Source organism: Delphinus delphis, chromosome 9 (assembly GCF_949987515.2).
Source record: "Delphinus delphis chromosome 9, mDelDel1.2, whole genome shotgun sequence".
Lineage (NCBI taxonomy): Eukaryota > Metazoa > Chordata > Mammalia > Artiodactyla > Delphinidae > Delphinus > Delphinus delphis.
The window spans coordinates 19,614,783-19,634,847 of record NC_082691.1 but is presented as its reverse complement, the minus strand read 5'-3'; the positions used below and the strand labels follow the sequence as shown (position 1 = coordinate 19,634,847).

Genomic DNA, 20,065 nt, shown 5'->3' with positions numbered 1-20,065 from the left:
CAAGCCAGACACTTTACATGGTCTTACTAAGACTGTGTCGTCTTCTAGAACACTGAACATAGTTAGTGAAGATGTAAGTAAATCACACCTGCTTCCCAACTAAACTACACCTTAGACAGCAAACGAGTTGACTACTTGACCACCTAACAACATATGTATGACGGAGCTATAGACTTCTCATCCACCTGTATTATTAATATTTCATAAAACAGTGTGGGGCCTGGCAGTACACGTTATTACTACTGAAGAAGAGAAAGGTAGACAGAAAAGTTTAATCCAGAGCCCAAAAGCGTGTAAAAATGGTATCCACTGATTCCACAAATACTCAGAATAGCATATAACAGCGGTCCCCAGCCTTTTTGACACCAGGGACCAGCTTCGTGGAAGACAGTTTTTCCATGGGATGGGGTGGGGGGATGGTTTCGGGACGATTCAAGCACATTACGTTTATTGTGCACTTTCCTTCTTATTAATGTTACATTGTACTACATAATGAAATGATTATACAGCTCACCATAATGCAGAATCCGTGGGAGTCCTGAGCTTGTTTTCCTGCAACTAGATGGTCCCACCTGGGGGTGACAGGAGACAGTGACACCTGAAGTGTGTGCCTTAGGTCCAGTCTACTCCATAAGATGCAGCTTGTCACTTGCCACTCACTGATAGGGTTTTGATATGACTCTGTAGGCAGCTGATTTATCAGGGTCTCTGTGCAGTCAAACCCCTCTGCTAATGATAATCTCTGTTTGCAGCCGCTCCCCAGTGCTAGCATCGCCTCAGCTGCACCTCAGATCATCAGGCACTAGATTCTCATAAGGAGCACGCAGCCTAGATCACTCGCACGCACAGTTCACAGTAGGGTTTGCGCTCCTATGAGAATCTGATGCTGCCACTGATCTGACAAGAGGTGGAGCTCAGGTGGCAATGCGAGTGACGGGGAGCAGCTGCAAATACAGATGAGGCTTCACTCGCCTGCCACTCACCTCCTGCTGTGCGGCCCGGTTCCTAACAGGTCACCAACCGATATCGGTCCGTGGCCCGGGGGTTGGGGATCCCTGGCGTATAGCATGCACCATGACGTGTACCGGGGTACAAAGGAGCCCGGCACTGAGGGATGCATGGTCTAGCAAGAGGGCTCTAGAGAAATGCCTGTAAACACAAGAATATAGGAACATAACTGCTCCAAGTGTTGTTATAGAGGAGGAGGTGGCAGAGGGCTGAGCCAGAAACATCTACATGCTGGGAGTGATCTTAGAGACAGAACAGAATGAGGCACAGGGGGTGGAGGAGGGTGGCCAAGGCCCAGGAACAGGGTGATGAGAGGCACAAAGGCCTAAACTAGTCCAGTGTGGCTGGAGACAGGGAAGAGGTTCAGCAGCAGCCAGTTGACAGAGGAACGACCCACAGTTCTAAGGGATTCGCGCTCTATCCTTAAGGCAAGTAGGAGCCACTGAAACACAATTTTAGGACCAGAGAGTTGCTCTCTGCAAAAAACATATGAAATTGGTATACAGAATGGGTGGAAACGATAAAAGACAGAAGCAGGGAAACTAGTGAGGTGTCGCAGGAGGAAATGATGAAAACCTGAACTCAGGACTCAGTAATTCATTTGCTGGAGGTGGGTGTCTGTCTCCTAGGTTTCTGATAGTAAGATAGTGTTACCATTAATTTGGAGAGAGAACACAGCAGCAGGAGGAGGAGTGGTTTGCAGTGAAAGCTTACTTCTGTTTCAGCTCATCAGAGTTTGAGGGGCATGTGGGATGTCCAGCATTGTGGACATCCTTGGTGGACTGCTTGGTATATAGAATCTATAGTTAAAAAATAAAGGTTTAGGCTGCCAATAGAAACAGAGGTCATGAGTAAACAGCTGGTAAACAATGCCTCTCCAAGCATGTGAGAGTGCCAAAGAGAACTGAGGGGTTGAAGAGACAAGAGCAACGCCTAGTTAAGAGCTAACATACCAAGGTTAGTCAAACCACCAACAGATTCTAGCCTTCCTGGTTCATGACCTGCAAGCAGTGACCCAGAGCATAATCACCAAGATAAATCCATAAATTTCAAAGACAGATTTTGGAGAATATATAAGTTTTACCTCATATAAGCCTACCTTTTTACATTAGGACGAGATATACATACAAAAACTAGCAAACTAAGAACCCGTGTGTTTCTATCTAAAAGGCTCTGTTTGTAGGCAATCTGAAGCCAGCTGGGTACAGGGTAAACCGCCACTACAAAAAAAAAACGGCGGGGGGTGGGGGGAGAATTGTTTACTAAGACCTGTATGTTGATGAAACTTAACTAGAACAACTTCCTCCTGCTACTCAGGAAATAACGCAAGATGTACCACTTTGAACATGGCTTCTGCACACCTCCGCAAGATTTAAATCAAAAAGCAACTGTAATTATATGACACAATAGCCACTAGCCAAATTAAACAGAGTAAAATTTAAGATTCAGTTCTTCCGTCACCCTAGCCTCATTTTAAGGGCTCAAGCAGCCAGAACCACATACAGCTGGTGACTTATGGTACTGAACAGTGCAGATAATAGAACATTTCTATCATCACAGAAAGTTCTACTGGACAGTGCTGCTCTAGGCAACATTTTAGCAACGTGAACCTCCTCTAGCATATCATTACTTTTAATAAGTAAACAAAATTAACTGAAAAGAGTTTGGAACATTTTTTTATACAGCCCACCATTGGAAATTTTAGCTGTAAAATTATAAACAGGAAGAGTATATTCATTTTTAATTTGACAGATGATTCCAATATTTGAATATCCTTTAGCTCAGCACACCTCCTTACTGGAATTCACCTGATACTCACAGTGACAATGTCCGTAAATAGCAATATATTGGGGTCTAAATGTCCATCAATGGGAGACTTGTTAATAACATGATGATAGATTATGGCACATGCATACAACATAACTCTTCTATAAAAAATGAGGCAAATGAAATTAAGGAAATTCCATCCACAATAGCATCAAAAAGAATAAAACACAGAGCTCCGGTGGCAACCATGGCATATACCGGCCTCACGGTGCCTCTCATTATGATGAGCATGTTCTGTGGCTTCATCAGCTTCCTGGTGCCCTGGTTCATCTGTAAGGGTCCCAACCGGGGAGTTATCATCACCATATTGGTGACCTGTTCAGTTTGCCACTATCTCTTTTGGCTGATTGCAATTCTGGCCCAACTCAACCCTCTCTTTGGACCACAGTTGAAAAATGAAACCATCTGGTACCTCAAGCATCACTGGCCTTGAGGAAGAAGACCTGCTCGCCCGTGCTCAGTCACTGAGGCCACAAAGAGAACTCCTCTGGATGCAAAGTCACCTCCACACCCAGACCACCTTCCTTAACTCAACCGTTTTAGCCATCAACTGCCTTAAATGTTCCCACCACATTTGAATGCCTTATTCTACAATGCAGTATTTTTTCTGGTCACCTTTCTTATTACACTTTGATGAATGATGTACCTATTTAACCTAAAGTATGCTGCCTCCATAAAATGTTTATGTACTCTTCTGAGATAGAAAGTGCTGTTCTTCGGAGAAATAATGTTACTCTCTCCTTGGAACCTGTGGATTTGAAGATGGCTCCTGCCTGCTCTCAACATGGGAATCAGCGAAATGTTTAAGAACTGTTACAAGGCAATAAGACTCCAGTGGGGCAGTCAGTAGGAGAACATGTTCAGAGGGAAAAATCTGCCTCACCAGAATTATACCAAAGTATATTTTCAGGATGAATTTCTTATTTCTGCTATCTTTTAGAATAAATTATTTTTCTGCTTTCCATGGAAAAAGAAAGAATAAGATACAGTTGAACACTGAACAATTAGAGGGTTGGGGCATGGCTGAAAATCGAAGTACAACTTAATAGTTGGCCTTCTGTGTATGTGGTTCCTCCATATACACAGAGTCAACCATCTGTGGACTGTGTAGTACTGTAGTACATACTAATAAAAAAAATCCACGTATAAGTGGACCCAAGCAGTTCAAACCCGTGTTAAGGGTCAACTGTACGTAGGAATAAATTTAACAAAAGAAGTTCAAAATATATACTATCAAAGCTAGAAAAGATTACTGAAAGAAATTAAAGAAGATCTAAATAAACAGAAACACATCCCACGTTAATGGACTGAAGACTTAATTCTGTTAAGATGACAGTATGCCCCAAACTGATCTACAGATTCAATTCAATGCCTATCAAAATACCAGTTGGCTTCTTTGCAGAAATTGATAAGCCATTCCTAAAATTCATATGGAAATGAAATGACCCAGAATAGCCAAACCAATATTGAGAAAGAACAATACTGGAAGACTCATGCTTCTTGATTTCGAAACTTACTAAAAGGTACAGTAATCAACAGAGTGTGGCACTGAGAGTCCAGAAATAAACCCTCACATTACCATCAAATGATTTTTCAACAAAGGTGCCAAGACCATTCAATAAGGAAAGAACGGTGTCTTTAAACAAAAGGTGATGAGATAAATGAACACCCACATGCAAAAGAATAAAGCAGGACTCCTATCTCACACTACACGCAAAAATTAACTCACAGTAGATCAAAGACCCAGATGTTAAGACCTAAAACTATTTAAAACTCCTAGAAAAGATGTTCATCTTTAGCCATCAGAAAAACAAAAATCAAAACCACAATGAACCACGAATCCACACGTACTAGGATGGCAATAATCAAAAAGACAGATACTAACAAGTGATGGCAAAAATATGCAAATATTAGAACCCTCACAGACTGTTTATAAGAAAGGAAAATGATGTACACATTTTGAAAAACATTTGAAAAACTAGAAGCAGTTTCTCAAAAGATTAAACAGTTACCATATGACTCAGCAGTTCCACTCCTAGGTATATACACAAGAGAAGCTAAAACATACATCAAAAATAAAAACTTGCGCATAAATGTTCTTAGCCTCATTATTTGTACTACCCCAAAGCAGAAACAATCTAATGTCCATTAACTGATGAATGGATAAATAAAACAAAATAGTAATATAATAGAATATTACTCAACAATAAAAAGTAATGGAAGTACTGATAGATGCTACAACATGGATGATCCTTGAAAACGTTATGGTAAATCAAAGAAGCTAGTCACTAAAGATCATATTATATGATTCCATTTACATGTAATTCCCAGAATAGAGAGAAAGTAGGTTAGTGGCCGCTTATGGCTGAGGGGGTGGGAAGAAATGGAGGTAACTACTCAAGTGTACAGAATTTATTTTGGGGGTGATGAAAATGTTCTAAAATTAGGTGGTTGGTGATGGTTACAAAATTCTGTGAGTAGACTGAAACATCTTTGAATTGCACATTTTAAATTTTATGGTACATAAATTATCTTTCAATAAAGTTGTTACACGAAAATAAAGAGGCTGTCCTCTATGTACTAATATGGAAGATATGCCAATGATAAATACAAAGGCGCAGCGCATTTGTGTATGGCGCGTACCATTTGTTTTACAGATATAACACAATGCATGCACCTCATGGTAACGGACTGTTTCTGGTGGGAGCAACAAGAAACTGACAATAATGGCTCTCCTCCAGGAAAAGGAGCTCAATGACTGATGGTCAGGGAGAGGAATTAACTTTTCAAAAATTCCTTATACTCCTTTCATACTTTTTCAGTTGGGCACCATGCGCACGGCTACTGAAACTAATTATTAATTTATAAAGACAAGAAAGAAAAATAAGGAAAGGCAAAGTGGATGCTGGGAAAGTGGTTCCTATCTCTGACCCCACCACCCCTCCCCCCTCCCCCACCCTTGGCATCTCGGGAGAATTTACTAAAGAACAACAAAATGAACTGTCTAGGGCTGGAAAGCTAGGATAAAAGTCCAGCTCCAAACGACATGCAGTTTTCTGGTAGAAAGCCTGTGGGTTAGTGTGAATACCGGTTCCATCACTTAAAAATCCACGAGAATTCAAGTCAGTGACAACTTCCCTGAGCCTCTCAAGAAAGTCAGAGGTTTATGGTAATTTAAAAGGGATGATACATAAATTCCTTGGTATGGTAACTGTGCACGTGGTAGGCAGTCAATAAAGGTTAATCCTCACGTCCTATTCTCACCTTTCTGGTGTGTGGTTACCATGAACTTGTTTCCTCAGGGCTCCAGCTGTGAATAATAAGGAGGTACACCCTGATATATTATGCATGACAGCGCTATCAGACCTCTGGCCCTTTCTGCTCATCTGTAACTGTGCTAATGCAAAGGTCAGCATCAATCTACCTCTTAACCTCTCTGCTTCTAAACTCATGTATTTTATAATCATGATTGGTTATGAGATTTAAGAAAGTTTCAGAAGCATCTCTATTGTTAATTATCACATATTTCTACAAGGCAATATGACAAAATGGGTTGTACTGCTGCTATAACCATCTTTGGGGGGAAAAAAAGATGTCTAACATAGATTTTAAAAAGTTAACACGTAAGCAAACTGCTTAATAAACATTCTCCAGTAACACATGACTTGTTCTAACTAGGTCTTTTTTGACAAGTACAAAGTTAAGCCTAATCCTCAAAGACTTTCTTGTGAACTAGGTTTCAATGGACTTTACACAACAGAAGAGTTCCCATCTTAAAAACTGTTTCCCCTAGGTGGAAGACAAAATTTACAATTGCTGGCAGAGAGTTTTGGTCATCTGAAGAGTTATTAGTCCACTGCAATACGTTCTGCCTCTTTCAAACTTTATAATTTCAGCCATACACATTCTTCAATATTAGATAAATGGCTTAATTTTTTAAGACTGTTGTTTCAATTAGCACTAATACCAACCTTACTATAGGAATTGTGTTTATAGTTCTTCAAGAATGCTGAAGCACATTAATATTATTCCTGTAGGAATGGCCGTTTTCAGAGACTGGTGGATACCTAAAGAAGCTATCAGAAAAACATTTTCCAGAGAAACGGGAGATTCTGCAAGCACCAAATCCAAACCCAATGGGAGAGGCTCAAGAATAAGGTTAGGATTCCAGCTACAATTGCTATCCAAAGACAGGTTCTAGGAAGAGATAGGACTAGAGAAACAAGAACTAGGATCAACCAGTGAGTCGAATTTCGGATACCCAAACTCTCTCGACGAAAGAGGTAGGGGAAATCTCTCCTATTAATCTGCAATCTCAAGCTTCTCCTTGGGCAGAGTTAGCATTTGAATTTATTATTATACCTTGCTAGTTCTGAAACCCCCAAGCCAAGAATTAACTTAGAGTGCTTCCGGGTCACTGCCATCCCTGGGCACCTGGAAGAAGTTAAAAACAAATCCTCTTGGGAGAAATGCATCCTCAATCAGGGCTAACTGGGATTCCAAGCAGTTAAGATTGGGTTGGGCAGGTGTGATTTAATAATTTTTTTTCAAATCACCAAATAAATAAGGAAACAATACCCAATGAGCAAGCCAAAAGAAATAATAAACAGCAAAAGTAACTTCAGATACTAGTACTATGAAATACAGAATATACAATAAATATCATACTGATAGAAATAAAGGAAGGAAATGAAAGCACAAGCAGGAAATTAAAGCATGAGACTTAAAATTCATTGATTGATTAGACAACAAACAAGAGACTGGAAGATGGATCTGAAGAAATCATCTAGGATGTACTGGGTTGGCCAGAAAGTTTCCTTGGGTTCTACTGTAAAACAGGAAAAACCTGAGTGAACTTTTTGGCGAACCCAGTATCACAGAAAGAGAAAGAGATTGAAAACATGACGGAAGGTTGAGAAGTAGAGTAGAGAATGAGAAGATCTAACCAATCTACTCTTTGGGCTTCTTGAAGAAGGAAGAAGAAAGAAGAGCTAAGAATTGTCCAGAATTGATAAGGAACATACATCTCAAATTCAGAAAGCACAAAGTGTTCCAGACAAGGAGAAATCTCCAGAACAATAAAACTGAAGAACTCCAAAGCCAAGAGAAAAAAACAGGGGAAAAACGGCCAGATTTTCTACATAGAAATGACAATTACACCGTCACTAGTGGTCACAAAAGAAAGAAGTCAAACAACAGTGGTGTAAGATCATCAAAGTGCTAAGAGCCAAATGACTGTCATTTTCAGTTATATAACTGGCTAAAGAAAACACGTAGGGACTTCCCTCGTGGCGCAGCGGTTAACAATCTGTCTGCCAATGCAGGGGACACGGGTTCGATCCCTGGTCTCGGAAGATCTCACATGCCTCAGAGCAACGAAGCCCGCGCGCCACAAGTACTGAAGCCCGCGCGCCTAGAGCCCGTGGTCCGCAACAAAGAGAAGCCACCGCAACGAGAAGCCCACCCACTGCAACTAGAGAAAGCCCCCGCGCAGCAACGAAGACCCAACACAGCCAAGGGAGGAAGGGAGGGAGGAAGGAAGGAAAACATGTATACATAAAACAAATAAAGGTATTTTCAAATCAACAAAAACTGAGTTTATCATTTACAGACTTCTTCTAAAGAAACTTCTAAAGAATAGATTTCAGGAAGACATGAAACGATGAGGAAGGAAGGTCTAAATTACAAGAAAAAATGGTGATTGATAAACTGGTAAACATGAGTTAAAACAAATAATGAATGTATATTTTCAGGGTGGCAATAAAAATATTACTCAAAATAACAATATTTTAAAAATCAAACTCTTAAATAATAGAACTATTCTGAGTACTTTACTCATATGATTAACTCAATGCTCAAACAACTCTGAAGTACTATTATTCACCCCATCTTCACAGATGAGGATAATAAGGCACAGGGGGTAAGTTCAAGGTCATACAACTAGTGACTGGAGAGCCAGGAAGGAAGCTTGCCCTACTAGGCAGCAGCTGAAAGCAGTGAAATATTTCCAGACCCAACTTTCTAGTAGAACGAGATCTGCTGCTGTGCCAGTGGACTCGGTAGAAGGAAGGGTAGGTGGTAAATAACTGACACCGGTGAGAGGCTTGAACAGGAAACATTGAAGGACACTCACTGGGATGAGATGAATCCTCTGTAGTACTGATATCCACTTACAGCACTCAGACTTCTCCACTCACAGGCTGACTCACTAAGACTGAGAGAAGGCCCAGGAATTGGCATGCTTGGTAAGCACCCCAGGAAACTGATGCAGGTGGTTTAAGGGCCACACTTGAAGAAACATTACCAGATTCATGTGTAACCACTATAACCACTACATTCAAGTCCTTTAGTCTAAGATTCTATTTGACTTTAATGAGCTTCTAAACAAGAAAAATCATACTCATGTGTAGTTTGGATACCAGATGTCAACTAAACCCTTAAACAAATAATGTGCAGTTTCAAGCTCACCAAAAGATGACACTAGAAAGGATAAACTGTGGTTAAACAATGGAATAACTACTCAGCAATACAAGACAATGAACAAATACAAGAACATGAATGAACTCAAAAGAACTGTGCTAAGTGAAGGAAGTCAGACTACAGAGTATATGATTCCATTTTAAAAAGGCGAAACTTCAGTGATGGAAAGCAGATCAATGGTTGCCAGAGACTAAGGAGTGGGGGAAGGGTACTAACTGTAAAAGGGCTCAAGGGAACTTCTGGTGCTGATGAAATGTTACCTCACAACTGCGGTTGTGGTTATACCACGTATATGTACAACAGTCACAACTCCATGAATTGTACACCTAAAACTGGTGACTCTTTATTTAATGTAAATCATACCTTAATAAAGCTGACTCAAAAAAAAAAACCGATCATCATAAACACCAGTGAGTTCTCCCCTGTACACTGCTCTTAACACATACTCTCATCACCCTCCAGTTGGTTCAGATCAAATACTCTTCACCACCAAATAAGAAATTCTGCAAACCCCCCAGTCATGTATATTAACACATGGGAAACTCACTGCCTAGTTTTAAACCACTCACTAACCTGCAAGGGCAGTACTGAACAGGTAAGAAAATAAAAGCTTTAGTGTTCAACATAAGAGCCTTACCTAAGGTGGAACAGAAATTCAAAACATAAGGTGCTGCTGAGACTAGCACCCATGAAACCAAATGCTACAAATACTCCCCCTTGTATGCACACATGACACAGTACCATCTCAGTTCAGATTTATCTCACAACTGAGGACTGTCTTGAAAAACATCAAACTGGTATCTCTGATGGGGCAGGAGCTATAAAGTACTCCACCAGTCTGATCATCCCACCGACTCAGATCAGAGAGAACTCAGGGACTGTGATATTCTCTCCTACCGTTGTGCTCATAAATTTTGTGATTCTACCCTATAGTCCCAAATTCTGCTTGACTACCCATGTACAGAGAAGATACCTCACATTTGTTCAAGAAATATTTATCAAACTATCTTATTGTTAAAAATGAGTAAAAGCTGTCTTCGTGCATGGAACCAGGTGTCTGACAGACTAGAGCAGACAAGTATACAAATAACAATATAAAACAAGGCAGACCATGGTTCAGAAAGATTATTACCTTAATCACCTCAATATAGTCAAGGTTCCAAGGTCCAGGGAATACAATGAGAACAAAACAAAATACCCAGAAAGGCAGAAATGTTTTCTCTGGCTCGTTTAGTCCCCACGGAATCCATAGAGAAAGTAGTGACAACTGAGGCTGAACTGTGAGGAAGGGCTTTGGAGGCAAGGGGAACCTCAGGAATAAGCACAGGCATGGCAACAGGAAAGTCCAGTTTTGCTGATATACAAGGTACCCACAGGAGAATATTGGCAGAAATGCTAGAAAGAAAGACTGGAACCAGATTCTGACACCCTTGAATGAAGAATATGGAGTTTATTTCTGGTAAGATATAAAACGTCATGCAAAATTTAATCTATATTTATTTTAGGATCTGTAACACAACAGTTCTTAAGACTATACACCATGATCATGTAGAAGCTTTTTCAAAAGACAAAAGCCTACAAGCAGGAGATTCTGACTCAGCAGGTCTGGAATGTGGCCTGGGCACATGTCACTAGGAGTCTGACACACACCCACAGTTAAGAATCTCCGCTGTAAGGAGCCATTACCATGTCTTACAGATGTCTACCGGTAATACACTCAAGTGTGCTTATGACTGAAATACAAGCAAGGAAAGCAAATACTACTAGGCACAGGCAAAGAAAGGCAGATTTCAAATAAGAACTTCTGATGCTCCAAAAGATTTCAAGAATAGGACATTCCACTCTAATAAATGTATGTCTCTTAAAAAGTTATTACACTAATCAGTCTGTTTTAATCACCTACTTCATTCAAGTAAAACCAAATTTTAGTTAATTCCATCAAAATATAAATAATTATATCATTAAGTATTCAGAGTTTAAACTCAGAAAACCATAGCTAAAGGACTTCTAATTTAAACATGACTGATTAACACCATACATTTTTCTTCTCTCCTTCCCGTAGTAAAAAACAAAAAAAAAAACCAAGAAAATCCAAAAGAACAAAGACAATAGAATAGTAAAAATCAAGGAACAAGAAATTCAACAATGTTTTTAGAAAACAAAGTCGATGCAGGAGGTAACAAATAGGAAGAACGAAGCACTACAACCGGCAGTGCCAGACACGGACCAGAGACTAGTCCACCCCGGAACCACAGAGCCTCGGCATGAAAACCAAGGACTGGGGAGATGTCAGGTTGTTGGGGGGATGCTACTGAATACACAGAGCTCAGCTGGACAGAGCCATGGCTCCTTCCCCACTCACCCCTACCCCCAGTGTAGGCAGATTACAACCTTTCCTGAAGCAAGGACTGGATATTTTGGAGAAAGTCTTTGCTTCAGGAAAGACTGTGATCTGGCTACAATCTTTTGGAGAAGGTATGGTAAGGTACTGTGATGAGAAACCATTTTGATAATTAATAGAATCTCAGATTCCTTACTCCACTCTGCCCCGCTGAACAGGAGTAAAGAGAATTCCTTATTGGAGTAAGGGAATAGCCACACCTAGGCCAGGCCCATATACAGTTACAACAGAATTCATTTTTAAAAAATCCTTCTCTTAAAAACTAATAAGCAGGCTTCCCTGGTGGCGCAGTGGTTGACAGTCCGCCTGCTGATGAAGGGGACATGGGTTCGTGCCCCGGTCCGGGAGGATCCCACATGCCGCGGAGCGGCTGGGCCCGTGAGCCATGGCCGCTGAGCCTGTGCGTGTCCGGAGCCTGTGCTCCGCAACGGGAGAGGCCACAGCAGTGAGAGGCCCGTGTACCGCAAAAAAACAAAACAAAACAAAACAAAAAAACTAATGAGCATTTAACATATCACACACTGGGTTCTCTCTACACCTTGATAAGGGTCAACCAGCTCCTATAACCCAGGTTCGTTTCAGGCTTTCCAGCGCTGGCGGTTGATGACTCTTTACTAGGTATGATGCTGAGTAGCTGACTGAGGACAAGAGCTAAGCTTTAGTGCCTACGTGCTTATTAGCACGGGTGCTTACTCAGGCAGACATTAAATAATATAAGCTGAATAAAAAACCAAAATAGAAAAGGTGTATGCCTGCTACTTTCTAAATCATTAAGCCTATAATCTAAAACTTTGATTTCACTATCTTACATTGATTCTGAACTTCAGTGAAGTCAAAAAAATTTTCTATATTAAAGAATACATTTCCTAGTCCTTTCTTCCTCCCAAATATGCAGTAAATAATAAGGTGTCATTTGAAAGTATAAGAAATTCTGTTGACTAGAGATGCTATTTCTACGTGTTAGGAATTCATGAATAAAGAATCTTACTAAGGACTTAGTTACAAACTGGTGGCAAGAACAGGCAAAAATTCCCAACTGGTGTACACGTGACCTAGAGGCATACAAGTTAGACAGTCTATTCATCACTACTTATTCGGGAGAATTTTAGGAACTCAAATAATATATGACTTAAATCCTGAAAAAGTGAAATAAGGTTTCATTTAAATGGTTGTTTTAAAATCAGCAGACAGGGACTTCCCTGGTGGCACAGTGGTTAAGAATCTGCCTGCCAATGTAGGGGACACGGGTTCAAGCCCTGGTCCGGGAAGATCCCACATGCCGTGGAGCAGCTAAGCCCATGCGCCACAACTACTGAGCCTGTGCTCTAGAGCCCGTGAGCCACAACTACTGAAGCCTGTGTGCCGAGAGCCTGTGCTCCGCAACAAGAGAAGCCACCACAATGAGAAGCCCACGCACCGCAAAAAAGAGTAGCCCCTGCTCGCCGCAACTAGAGAAAACCCGCACACACCAACGAGGACCCAACGCAACCAAAAACAAACAAATAATAAAAATAAATTAATTAATTAAAAGATTTGTTTAAAAAAACAGCAGACAGGGCTTCCCTGGTGGTGCAGTGGTTGAGAGTCCGCCTGCCGTTGCAGGGGACACGGGTTCGTGCCCTGGTCCGGGAAGATCCCACATGCCACGGAGCGGCTGGGCCCGTGAGCCATGGCCGCTGAACCTGCATGTCCGGAGCCTGTGCTCTGCAATGGGAGAGGCCACAACAGTGAGAGGCCCACGTAACCACAAAAAAATAGATGGATGTAGAGAAGCAAAGTAAGTTTCCATTCCACCAGCACGTGCATTCCATCATGCTCCCAACAGAAAAACGGTTTCTATTTATGGGGTCAGTTGGAATTGCCAACTCTGGGTTTTATCAAATTTCTTTCACGTGAAAAGGAAGACAATAAAGTAGTAAAAGAATAAGCACAAAGCTGGCTTCCTGAACCAGCTGCAACTGAAACAGAAGTTAAAATTATAGACCTAGGAAACAGTGGTATTACTTTAAAAATTCTTGTAATGTTTAAGAATGCTAAAGCATAAAAAAAAGAACAGATTAACCCAATACCCACTGGTATGTGTGAAAGTTCTATAAACATATATAAATTGTATCATGATGCAAACCCAATTCTCTGTTATCATTTCAAGTATCTCCATTAGTATTCAAACAGGTACTTTGTCAAACAATCTTAGCACCTTTTTCTTCCAACTTTTTTTCGGTCTCTCTGCGTGGCTTGCGGGATCTTAGTTCCCCAACCAGGGATTGAACCCGGGCCACTGGACTGCCAGGAAATCCCCCTCTTCCATCTTTAATGAGAAAATTACCTGCTTGGGCTTCCTTGCTGGTGCAGTGGTTAAGAATCCGCCTGCCAACACAAGGGACACGGGTTCGAGCCCTGGTCCGGGAAGATCCCACATGTCGCAGAGCAACTAAGCCCGTGTGCCACAACTACTGAACCTGCACTCTAGAGCCCGTGTGCCACAACTACTGAGCCTGCATGCCACAACTACTGAAGCCCACACGTCTAGAGCCCATGCTCTGCAACAAGAGAAGCCACCGCAATGAGAAGCCCCACACCACAACGAAGAGCAGCCCCCACTCGCCGCAACTTGAGAAAGCCCGTGCAAGCAATGAAGACCCAATGCAGCCAAATTAATTAATTAATTAATTAATTAAATAAATCTATTCAAAAAAAGAGAAAATTACCTTCTTAATCAAAACAAACAAAAAAACAAAAAAAAACCCTCAAAAAACTCTTAAGTGAACATAAAAACAGTAATTATAAAATTTAAGTTCTAGTTCTTTCAAAAATCAAGCTGAAAATGATTAGCATAATCATCTTCCTATGGATAACTTTGACTTACCATTTAGTTCTCTCTGTATGTGCACCTATAATCTAATCCAGCTCTTCTGTTTCTCCTTCCAGGGACCACCACCACCATTTATACACCTCAGTAGTGAACAGAGAGCCTGGGAGTTATCCTCAACTTCAGTCCCGGCCCCTAAATATGACCAGCCACCAATGAATTGGCCTCCTTGATGTCTACAGACCCTCCCCGCTTCCCACCACCCTGTTGTACTCAGACCACAAATGCCTCTCAACTGAATTATTACCACATGTTACCCTTAGCCTCCACCCACCCAATTTATGTCCCACACTGTAGTGAAAGTAACCCTTCAAAAACACAAATCTCATCTCATTTCTTTCTTAAATCCTTTTGCCCTTGAGATAAAGCAAAATATTCTTAACATGATAAATACAACTCTGATGATCTGGGCCCTGCTTAAGGGTCCAGCCTCATCTAACCCCTTTGCTCTTTTTTTCTCTCCCTCTTGTTTATTATATTATATTCCATTATTTCAAACATACAAAACCGGTATGCCCACTTGCAATATTAACAAACCTTGATATTTCATCATAACTGCTTCGCATCTTTTAAATGAAGGACTCAGTTATTACAGGCAGAGCTGAAGTCCCCGGATTCATTCCCCTCCTTCGACAGTTAAAAGCTATCCTGAAATTAAAGACTCACCATTCCTGTGCATGAGTCTACGCATGCATGTTTATACATGGTTTATACTTTAACCATACGGCTTGTACCAATAAACATGTACAGTCTGTGCATGGTTTATACTTTAACCATACAGCTTGTACCAATAAACAATATGTGGTATTATACTGTATGTCATTTTACAATTTTTTTTTCCACTCAGTTTGTTTTCTGAGATTTACCCATGTTGACGGAGGTAACTCCAGTTCTCACTGTAACTGTCATATAGTATTACATCATCTGAATATTCACCAGTATATTGAGCCCTTTTCTCAATGAACGTCTGGGATGTATCACCTTATATTATCACAAACACGCTGACATTTTCACACACATCTCCTTGTGCAGGCATACAAGGGTTTCTCAAAGGCAGACTCTGTCAAGCTACACTCAGCAACTCATGAAACCAATATTCTTGGTTACAGACCATGTTTTATTAAAAATGAAAGTAGAAAATGTGTGTTTCATATATAAGAGTACTGCTTCTTTAAACATATTTCAGTTATACACAGACAGGTCAATGTACGCACTGGGTCACAAAAGAATAAAATATGGAACCCCCTTGCTTGAAAGTGTGTATCTAGAAGTAAAACTCTAATGAGCAGGCTATGCACACCTTCAACTCTGATGCAGTGATGATTCACAGAATTACCCACCTGGAGTTTTTCTTTAATGTGTGAGGTAGGGCTCTAGTACTGGCTTATTCCATATGGATGACCAATTGTCCCAGCAATTATTTATTTTAGATCAGATTACAAGTTACACATGTTCAGTGAATTTACAGATTACTTCAGAAGAAATGGTTTCTGCACAATATTAAATCATTCCATCCTATGTTCACCTTATGTTCAAGAGGGCTTTTACGTCCTCAGTAATATTTTGTCATTTTCTCCATAAGGGCCATGCATAGCTTTGAAAAGAGTTACTTCTAGGAATTCAGAATCTCTGTCCTTTGTTCAAAAAAGATCTTAACACATTGTAACTACCCAGTAAATACTGGGTTGGCCAAAAAGTTCGTTTGGGTTTTTCTGAACAAACTTATCATTTGGTTAATGTCGTCTCAAGTTTCAGTTTGCCACCATCTTACATTTGGGAACACTTAGAATTCCAAGTCAAACTGCAAACTGTCTGAAAATTTACCTTGCCATTATACCTGATTTTATTTCATGAATTTTGTATGTTGAGCTACTATTTAAAGTGAACTTAAACATCCTCCGTGGCCAAAAAATGTTTCAAATGTTTACTTGCTATATCAAAGTTAATTTTTTTCATGAGAAAAAGCCCTAATCTCAAGACACACATGAGCTTAAATATAAAAAGGGTGTTAAAATATTAAATCAACAGATCTCCTTTCCTAGAATGTTGCCATCATCCAAAAACTGTCAGTAAAATTTGGCTTGCTTTTTTGCCTATAAAGTCCGTGGACAATGGATTTTATTTAACACTAGCAACTGGCCTCTCCCCATTTGCACTGGAGAATGACTGCTGCTACTACCCCTGGAGCAGGCTACAGACAGCTGCCAACCAGCACTTAAGCTCATCTGCCCTGGTAACTTTCTATTTAAGACTCACACTTGAAGCCATGAGTTGTTGCCATGTGTGTTACGTCCTGGATGAAGTGCGGCAGGGCTTCCAAATCATCCACCGGCCCCCCTCTCACAGACGATGGCCACCTTACTCCCAAAGCCACTCAAAGTATGACCCCATAGCCTATATTTTCACTCAGAACATCTCAAATCTTCTAAATTTGGTGAAAAACTACCCAGCCATTTTTTACACTATTAGACACAAAAAAAGAAATCTTATGTATAAAGTTTAATAGGCTGCATCTAGAAAACAAGCACTCTTAAGACTGTGGAGGGTACTTCCCTGATGGTCCAGTGGCTAAGACTCCAAGCTCCCAATGCAGAAGGCCTGGGTTCGATCCCCGGTCAGGGAACTAGATCCCACATGCCGCAAATGAGAGTTTGAATGCTACAACTAAAGATCCTGCATGTAGGAACAAAGATCCTGCGTGCCGCAACTAAGACCCAGCACAGCCAAATAAATACATAAATAAATATTGAGAGAGAGAGAGAGAGAGAGAGAGAGAGAGAGAGAGAGAGATGTACAGTCCTTTTTTCTTGTTTTTCCTCCTCTGGGTTCCAAGTTCATACTGTGACTTTAGAGATTAAAAAGGTTTTCAGAAACACATGTTTATGAATTTGGAAGAATGCAGAATCACTCTCAGATACCTCAATACCCCCACCAAAAATCCTATGGCTCCCTCCCAGTGTTTAAAAATGCTCATCTCTTTCAACGATGCAACTATTCCTATTCTTGCAACTTCAAAAGCCAAATTAACTGTGCCTCAAAATCCAGATTTCTTTTCACGACTCAGTACTCATCACATCACACATCACAGATGTTCTTCACCTTCCATTCAGACTCACTTTACTGCATCCTCAGGAGTCCTCAAGAAATTTACCTATTTGCCTACCACTAAATTCATAGACATCGACAAGAAAAAAACCAGGCTCACCTATTTCTCCACTTCCTATTCCAGGCAGGTAAGAGAAAGAATATGAACCTCTGTGGCCAAACTACCAGTATAAAAAAATAGCAAAAGTTATTTTGTTATAGGATAAAGTACAGTCTTGTTAAAGGACAGTCTCTTCAACAAATGGTCTTGAGAAAACTGGATATCCACAGGCAAAAGAATGAAATTGAACCCTTATATTACACCATACACAAATATCAATTCAAAATGGTTTAAAGATTTAAATGTAAGGCATAAAACCATAAAACTCCTAGAAGAAAACACAGGGGAAAAGTTTCATAACACTGGTCCTGGCAATGACACTAGAAGCTCAGGCAATGAAAGCAAAAATAGGCAAGTGGGATTACATCAAACTAAAAGTTTCCATATAGGAAACAATCAATTAAAAAAAGTATTAAATGTAATAATAACAAGGGAGATTTAAATGAGTGCTAGGCACTGTCTTAAGCACTTTACCTATGTTCACTTATTCAATCCTCCTTACAACTCTATGATGGATATTATTACTATCCTCCATTTTACAGAATAGAAAACTGAGGCTTATTTGATTTATACCTGGTAACTCGGGAAGTCAGAATTATATCAAGGAAAAGAATGAAAAAAAAAATCCAACAAGACCATTTAACAAGCCTTAAATTATAGCTAATTCTCCCTACCCCACCCTCCTACTTTTGAATTCATTTTTATACCCTTACCTCATTTGCTGCCAAACAAACTAACACCATATGCCACAGACCACAGGAAATCCATTTACCAGTTAAAGGAAAATCTGTATCTAGAACAAATGCCATTTATTGAAACAGTAACTCTAAACAGAACTTTTTAAAGTACAGAATGTATTGTTAAGGAAGAACATTTTAGATTTTAATGTATTTATTTTGTCATATTTCTTCTGTCAATGAGGTAGATGTATTAAAGGCACTAAAAATATAGTAATTCAATTCCCTCTACCATGTTTTGTATTCAGTGGGAGAGATGATGTAAAAACTGAGTTGCGGGCTTCGCTGGTGTCGCAGTGGTTAGGAATCCGCCCGCCAATGCTGGGGACACGGGTTCAAGCCCTGGTCCGGGAAGATCCCACATGCCGCAGAGCAACTAAGCCTGTGCACCACAACTGCTGAGCCTGTGCTCTAGAGCTTGCGAGCCAGAACTACTGAGCCCGTGCGCCACAACTACCAAAGCCCGCACACCTAGAGCCAGTGCTCCGCAACAAGAGAAGCCACCGCAGTGAGAAGCCTGCGCACCACAAGAGTAGCCCTGGGTCACTGCAACTAGAGAAAGCCCGCACACAGCAACAAAGACCCAACACAGCCAAAAATAAATAAATAAAATAAATAAATTTAAAAAAAAAACTGAGTTACTACAGAATACTTTACTGTACTCAATTATACAGAAAATGTAATGTTCTACTAATACAAAGCAGTTCTGAGCGGCCAAAGAAATATTTTTTTCCTTTCTCTTTCATTAATAACTATTATTAACAAAATAGGAGAAAAAAGCACAGCAAACATCTCACAACCTACCTTGACCCTCAGAGAAATGAGGGAGGGGGAAATAAGTGACAAGGGTAAACATCCATATCCACAAGCTATTTTTAATCTACTATTCTTAAAATAGGAAGATTTTAGTAACAAAAATATGAATGGTTGCCAAAACCAATATCCTTAGTTGATATGGGAGAAATAATAAAAAGAAATGGATAAAGTTCACTATTAAGTGTGAACTGACTAGATGTTACTAGAAAAGTACAGTGTCTGGATTTAGATCTTTCGAATACCATTTTTGAATTTTCCATCTGAAGCTGCAAAAGCACATCAACTTTCTGACAATATCTCTCTTCAAAAACGTTACAAACAAAAATTTTTGACAATCCAATATCTAGATACTAAAGGGAATTATGAAAGATGCAATAAAAGTTCTTTAGATGTACAATGGGCACAAAGTAAAAATGTAGAAATAATAACAACATCACTTTTATTCTTTTACTTTGGAGTGAAACTAATACATGCTGTCATACAGCACTTTCTTATATATAACATTGTAGTTTACAAAGAAACACTTTAGTTTCTGCTATATTAACTTTAACTACTGTTCACAGAAATAACAGTCTCTTTGCTGCCATGTCACTGTGGAAATGAAGCTGGAATGTCGCTAGCCCACCAACAGTTATTTAAAAAGCAGATACTCAAGAGAGCAAGAAAGCTGCCACAAGTTCAGCTCAACAAAGCAAGCATATATAAACACCTCAAAATTTTAA

The 20,065-nt window shown here is 40.1% G+C and overlaps 1 protein-coding gene and 1 pseudogene across 3 annotated transcripts in view; one reads left to right on the top strand and one right to left on the bottom strand.

Moving 5' to 3' along the window:
• Positions 1 to 20,065, bottom strand: part of SRPK2 (SRSF protein kinase 2) — a 224,331-nt gene that overhangs the window by 80,104 nt on the left and 124,162 nt on the right. The gene's annotated exons all lie outside the window — the stretch shown is intronic.
• On the top strand, positions 2,957 to 3,514 carry LOC132430606 (V-type proton ATPase subunit e 1 pseudogene; annotated as a pseudogene).